Below are 7939 nucleotides of genomic sequence, written 5' to 3'. Positions count from 1 at the left end.
GATCAGCTAGAAGAAGTTACCTTGTAGAGAGTTCAGCTACAAAGAAACCATCATGTAGAGAGTTCAGCTACAAACAAAACTCCCTGTAGAGAGATCAGCTAGATGAAATTACCTTGTAAAGAGTTCAGCTACAAAGAAACCACCATGTAGAGAGTTCAGCTGCAAAGAAAATCACCTATAGAGAGTTTGGCTACAAACAAATCTCCCTGTAGAGAGATCAGCTAGAATAGCTGAACTATCTACAAGGTAACTTCTTCTAGATGATCTCTCTACAGGGTGATTTGTTTGTAGCTGAATTCTGTGCAGGTGATTTGTTTGCAGCTGAGCTCTTTACAGAATGGTTTCTTTGTAGCTGAACTCTCTACAAGGTAACTGGTCTTTCTACAGGGCAATTTGTTTGTGGCTGAATTTTCTACAGGGTGATTTCTTTGAAGCTGAACTCTCTACATGGTGGTTTCTTTGTAACTGAACTCTCTACAAGGTAATTTCTTCTAGCTGATCTCTCTACAGGGAGATTTGTTTGTAGCTGAACTCTCTACAGGTGATTTGTTTGCAGCTGAACTCTCTACATGATGGTTTCTTTGTAGCTGAACTCTCCACAAGGTAACTTCTTCTAGCTGATCTTTCTACAGGGTGATTTGTTTGTAGCTGAACTCTCTACAAGGAAACTTCTTCTAGCTGATCTCTCTACAGAGAGATTTGTTTGTAGTAAAACTCTCTACAGGTGATTTCTTTGCAGCTGAATTCTCTACATGGTGGTTTCTTTGTAGCTGAACTCTCCACAAGGTAATTTCTTCTAGCTGATCTCTCTACAGGGAGTTTTGTTTGTAGCTGAACTCTCTACAGGTGATTTGTTTGCAGCTGAACTCTCTACATGATGGTTTCTTTGTAGCTGAACTCTCTACAAGGTAACTTCTTCTAGCTGATCTCTCTACAGGGAAATTTGTTTGTAGCTGAACTATCCACAAGGTAACTTCTTCTAGCTGATCTTTCTACATGGTGATTTGTTTGTAACTGAACTCTCTACAAGGAAACTTCTTCTAGCTGATCTCTCTACAAAGAGATTTGTTTGTAGCCAAACTCTTTACAGGTGATTGCTTTGCAGCTGAACTCTCTACATGGTGGTTTCTTTGTAGCTGAACTCTCTACAAGGTAATTTCTTCTAGCTGATCTCTCTACAGGGAGTTTTGTTTGTAGCTGAACTCTCTACATGATGGTTTCTCTGTAGCTGATCTCTCTATAAGGTAACTTCTTTTAGCTGATGTCTCTACAAGGTCACTAGTTTGTAGCTGAACTCTCTACATGATGGTTTCTTTGTAACTGAAGTCTCTACAAGGTGACTTCTTCTAGCTGATTTTTCTAGAGGGTGATTTGTTTGTAGCTGAACTCTCTACAAGGAAACTTCTTCTAGCTGATCTCTCTACAGGGAGATTTGTTTGTAGCTGAACTCTCTACATGATGGTTTCTTTGTAGCTGAACTATCTACAAGGTAATTTCTTCTATTGATCTCTCTACAGGACGATTTGTTTGTAACTGAACTCTCTACATGGTAGTTTCTTTGTAGCTAAACTCAACAAGGTGATTTCTTCTAGCTGAACTATCTCTTTCCATAGTTGCATGAACTCCCTACAAGGTAACTTCTTTTAGCTGATCTCTCTACAGGGTGAATTGTTTGTAGCTGATCTCTCTACAGGGTGACTTGTTTGTAGCTGATCTCTATACAGGTTACTTGTTTCTTGCTGATCTCTTGAATTCTCTTCAGGATGACTGCTCTATTAGGTTGACTGCTCTATTAGGGTGACTGCTCTATTAGAGTATCTCGATCTCCCACTTGCTGCACCAAGTTGGATTTCGTGTTATAACTCCGTGGCTTTAAGTCTGATTCTTCTACGCCATTGAAGAGCCTTTCTAAGATGATTGCTCCATCTATACAGCGATTTTCAAAGCATTACCCCAAGCGGTTTATCTGGTAGGCGTGGCAAGTATAGTAGTTTTTATTAGCTAATCTCGATTGCATAATTGTTACACACTGTTGATTTTTTCGTTGTATCTTCCTGGTTTTTAGCTCGATTTCTTTCAAACCACAAAAGGTTTGAGGTTCAATAGTTAACCTATTCACCCACCAATTTTCAGCTTCTTCCCATACGCGGTTTACCCTGTAGGCGTGACAACATATTGGTGTTATTTTTCGTGAATAATCACTCATAACTCTTTTGCTGTTTATCGTATTCCAGCCAAAGTTGGTACAGTGATGCGCCGGTATACCCTCCCCGTCTGTGTGCCAAATTTCAAGGCAATCGGACATTGCGTTCGCGTTTTATAGCAGTTTTTGTAAGTGTGCGAAAAGAGGAAGAAGAAGAAGAAGAAACTAAGCCAATTTTTGAAGTCGCATATCTCGCGAACGCTTGAAGCGATTTCGCTCACCTTTGGAATGTGGAGTGCTGAAGGTGGAGGAAATGTCCACAGCAAAAATCGTCTTGTTTCATCAAGGCATCACAGAGCTACGGAGGTGCGAAAATTGCGTTTTCTTTCTTCCTGTCAATATACTCACGGGTGTTGCGCGCCGGCTTCTTGGGCCGCACGACACACTACCGTGTGTCTTGATAGTGTCTTATTTATTTATTTATTTATTAATGCTTTATAGTACACACATACAAGCATGAGCTTAGGTACACACACAGATACAAGAATTGACAATACACATGGTGTACTAAAGGTCTGTAGGCTTGTTCCTACAGCCAAAAGTAGTAATTATAAAATAATAATAAAAGAACACATGATAAATTGTCTAAAACAGTGTGTAGTTAATCGAGAAATGATCAGTAACACACCGACTACAGGGACAGTGGTAGTGCAGTGTATGGGGGTTGAGGGGGTCAAAGTTATGAATGAAATGATTCCAGAAGTGGGACTTGACTCTGTTCCTGATAGTGTCAATAGACAGATTAACGTCAATTAATGGAAGCGCATTCCATAAGCGACAGATCCTTACATGTTGTACTTGCAACCTCCAGACTGATAAAAGTCACATGTTGGCATATGTGCCAAGCTGAGGTGGCTCCAGTAAGGAGACTAACCGCAAGTCATGGAAACTGCACTTGGAGCCACTTCAGCTTGATAGCATACTGATGCATACCCCATCATGCGACTTCTTTTTTTGGGGTAGGGCTGCCCACAGTTTTAGGTAGAGTTCACCTCTCAGCCCATATAGGTTGAGCTTTAAGATCTTTTAATTATTTGAAATGCTGTATTAAGAAAAACTAAAATAAAAAAATACAAAATAATATTTATGCATGCTTTCTTATCTGTAAGGAGCATGCAGGTGCAATTTCCAAAGCCTATAAGTTTTAATTCAAATCTGAAATCTTACAAAATAATGTTTATAATTTTAACAAAGTAGGTAAATTTTCATGTTACCAACTAAGCTACTGTATAGCTTATGTACATACCTATACATAGTCCATCAATTCACAGGCTCTCAATGCAGGTCTGGGATAGCTGGTCAACAAAACATTCTTAACTGCTCTATTAGAATGTTTTAATGTGTAGAGTATTTTCCAGCTGGTATAGTACTAGCTGTTGTATAGGGGTTCAGCTGCAGTATGGTTTTGAGTTTAAAGTTGAATTTCAACTGGGGCTACATATTGATGCACGTAACTATAAAGCAGAACTGCCAATAGGGGAGGAAAATTGGTACACTTTGCCATGTGTCCCCAAAACTTGAAAGATAATAGATTTTTGGTTAACCAAATAACTGCTCTTTTAATTAAAGTAGTGACTGATTTATTAGGGTAGTTAAATAACATTGAAAATGTTCTTTATGCTATTTAAGGTTATTACATAGTTTCAGAGATATGGAATTTTCATGCTTATGGACCACCCCTTATCCCAAGGGATTTTTACCAATAAAATACTGTAGAATTTGATATGGGTATGGAAGTCCCTGGTTCAAACCCAGTAACATTTTTGTGCACTTTTTAACCACACAGTGATGAGTATCTCAATCTAATGATTTTAGACTTCTTAGATTTTTGCTTTGTAACTCTAGATCTTAGCTGTAACTCCATTGTTTTTCAAACAGCTGACAAGCACTGCTATGATGATCAGCCTATGTGTATATGTACACCGAATTTCAAGTTATTCCCATACGTACATGGTTCATCCTGTAGCTGTGACATAAGTTTGATCTTTGTATATGTGAAAACTTTATCATTACCCTTTTCTCACAGCTAGGTGTTTGGTTATAAAAACTGACCAGCCTAGAAATTATAAGTGCCTACGTTGAAGTGATTAGCATAGCTGGGCCATTCATTCTTCACACTAGTAACTTAGGGATTAATTAATTGAGGGCTTTAAATTCTTACGAGTCTGAACTTCATGCTCCAAATTATATATGCATGTTTGAACTTGCAGTGAGCACTTCACTGAAGCTATTTCTTTGCAATAGCTGTTTGTTCAAAGTTTATGAACTCTAGAACATAATAGACTAGTGTGTTAATCATGTGCTCCATAGTTTGAAATATCCGCTTTTATTATGCAGGAATTCCTAGATGCCCTCTCTGTGTATTTTCCTTATTAAATGAAGCTATATTATAGCATGAATGCAGCTTCTATATATAGCATGAATACAGCTTCTGTGTATGCTTTGAATAGTACCATGCATATAAATGAGGGTGGACTACCATAATTTGCTTTTTTTGTGATAAAATAATTTTCATATGCATGAAAATTTTACATGAATTTTTTTACATAAGATCAAATTACTCTAACAGAGCAGTCATTCAAGTGATCATGCGAAAATATTTTCATTTGTAACATGAAAACTTTTTGCACAAAATAAAGCGAATTATGGTAATTCCACCATTCCACCATTGAAATACATGCATCATGTATTGCGATCAACAGGCATTATCAATTTAAGTTTTTGTGAATGGCTGAACTGGGTGATTGACAATGTACATAATTCTATTGTGTGTGTGTGTGTGTGTGTGTGTGTGTGGGGGGGGGGGGGGGGTAAGAAGGAAAATCAGTAAGATTTTGTTCTGACTTGTAGTATTTTGAAATGTTCAGAGGGTCGTCCTCTGGTGGTTGATGACAATGGTGCTAGTGATTTTTGTAGATGATAGTATGGTGTGAATGTCTGTATGTGCGCATACACAGCTATGTAATTGTTTTGCAGCAGTATAGCGGTTTCACGATCACATAATTGCATAGTCATCTGTTGACCATAGTGGTGCATGATATGTGTTGAATGATTGGTCATGAAACAATGTTACAATTATGTTTCCTTAACTAAACCTCTCATTATCAATTGATATCGCAGTACAAAGTGTTAACCATGAATACACTGACAAAAATGGAATGACCTATAAACAATTATTGTGATTTCTAATTGCAAGTGAGTCTATATTTTGCACACCCAAGTGATAGATTAATCCCCATGACTATTTAAAAATCTGCAGACTACAGCACTATCAACTCATACAGGTACTCGGTTATGCATCACCTGTGTTTATAATGTAGCAATGTGTGATATTCTATCATGTGTAATGGAATGTATAACTTTTTAATATTAATATGAGGTGAAACTTTACTGCATTATAGATTATCAAGTTTCAGTTGTTAATGAATGCTTGATTACTCCACTAAAGCATGTGGATCTTTACAAAAAAAAATTAAGAGGGCTCTGGCTCATGTTAGTCAGGATTGTAAGCCTTTAAAAAAAAAAGGCCTTTTTGTGCACTTTTGGACAAAAGCATGAAACTTGGCAAAAGGTTTGTGTGCATGACAAAGATTATTTTTTGATAGGGAGCCACCTCAGATTTGACCTTTGGTGACCTTTACAGGCAATTTAATGTTCAAAAACTGTCCATTTTGTCTCTATTTCATGTTTGTATGATCCAAAATCCACAAACTTGGTGTCAAATTGAAGCATTTTCCCTAAAGAATAAGTTGGTTTTACAGAAAGTCTATAGCTTATTCTGTTCTAAAGTTACAATAATTTTTGTGGTAAAATATGCCACTATTGTCTCCCACCCACACACAATTTTGAAATATGTACAGAATGAAGGTTTACCTTTTCAATACTTTATATTTTTTTACTAAGGTTTTACAGCACAAGTGCTGAAGGTCTGTAGGACACCCAGTCCTATAGCCTGTTGAAATTTGTTTTGTTTGAAAAGGTGGAGAAAGGAGAAAAAATCCATGACTGGAATGACCCAGGCAGTCTCAAACCTGCAGCCATCCGATTAATGCTCAAATGCTTACAGGAGTCTGCCAGACAGCCAGGATGTTCAATTTCATGTATATATGTATCCATAGGAACTCTAGAGAGTGACTTATTATCTCAAAGTACCCCAGGTGGAACCAAATGGATATTAGTATATTTATTAAGGCTTTACAGCACAGGTGCTGAATGTCTGTAGGACACCTGGTCCTACACCCTGTTTAAAGTTGTTACATAAATTATTCTGTATAACAATTTGACATATTAAATAGGCACTTAGGGATAGATCAATTGACTGCCATTGGTTACATGCTCATGCAGGTCATTATTCTGAATGGCGGGTTTATGTACGAGGTACAATTTGTGTATATTTTGCAAATTCTTGATCCACTAAATTTTAGCTGCATGTTTTTGTATGAATTCACACATTTTGACTAAGCTTTCTGGATTCTATTTTTATTGAATCGTCATAGTGAAGACAATTGCCTGTGTTTTGTAGACTAAAGTTTGCAATTGCAGAAATTTCTGCTATGAACTCGTAAATATATAGTATCACTAATGTTTAGTATCTATATCACGGAAGAATATTTGAAACCACCCTATACCATCAGTGGCGGATCCAGGATGGGGCATTTGGGGCAAATGCCCCCCCCCCCCCCCCCTTCAAGAAATTGCATACAAGATCGAGATACTCTAATAGAGCAGTCAATTACTCTAATAAAGCAGTCACAATGTTCATGAGGCAGTGTAGCTTACCTATGAAGCTACAAATAGGATTTTATTTTACATAACAGACGTGATATAGTTGGTAAGGATAACTAGCTATTATTGTTGTGACCTTTTTTTTTTTTTTTTTTTTGGGGTCTTCAACTGGTTTTCAGCAAGTTTTTTTGGTCTTCAACTGTTTTTCAGAAAGGTGCCCCCCCTCTTTCGAAACTCTGGATCCGCCCCTGTGATATATAATAGGAAAATTCTATACAGGAAATTAGACTAAGTAAAATTGTATTGTTCATACATACCATATATAGGTACTGGTCATGGTGCAGTTTTTAAAATCAAAACATTTGTCCAAAGTTAAAGTAGTCAGTAGTGTGACTATTTATGTTGCACCTTTCACTGCTTGAAGTTTCTTAGTTTACTAGAGTGATATATCCCCAGTATATGAAATGGTTAATTGTTTGTTATTTTAGTAGTTTTTCAGTAAACCTGCATTCACTGATGTTTTACTGAGAGTTTAAAACTTAGTAAAACAATTATGTTCCATATACTTATAGTTACTGACATTTTACTATCGGTACAACTACAGTAAAGCAGCTTAACAAATTAGTAAACTAAGAGCCTTCAAGCAGTGTTTTATACTGTCTGGAATGTAGTAACTTAGTAGTTTTCTTAATTCGTATTTGTACAGTTTACTGTGTAATGTCAATAGGGGTGATCAATATGTGCAAATATTATAATGCTGTTTAGCCAGTGGTGCCTATACTGCTATTGTAAATTACCTACCAATTCCTTTACTATTTTATTGCACCAGGTTAGTAAGCACTGCTTAATGCTAGTTTCTTGTACTATACCAATCACAACACACCAACATAATGCTTGGTACACTGTATATACAGCTTAAGGATACACATAGAATGGGGGAATTGTTACAGGGTGACAACTAAACATATACTGCATTCTTAAGTGTAACTACTGGCTATTTTTAGGCATTAG

Source organism: Dysidea avara, chromosome 5 (genome assembly GCF_963678975.1).
Source record: "Dysidea avara chromosome 5, odDysAvar1.4, whole genome shotgun sequence".
NCBI classification, from domain to species: domain Eukaryota; kingdom Metazoa; phylum Porifera; class Demospongiae; order Dictyoceratida; family Dysideidae; genus Dysidea; species Dysidea avara.
The sequence above is the reverse complement of the archived record's forward strand: the minus strand, read 5'-3'. Positions refer to the sequence as shown.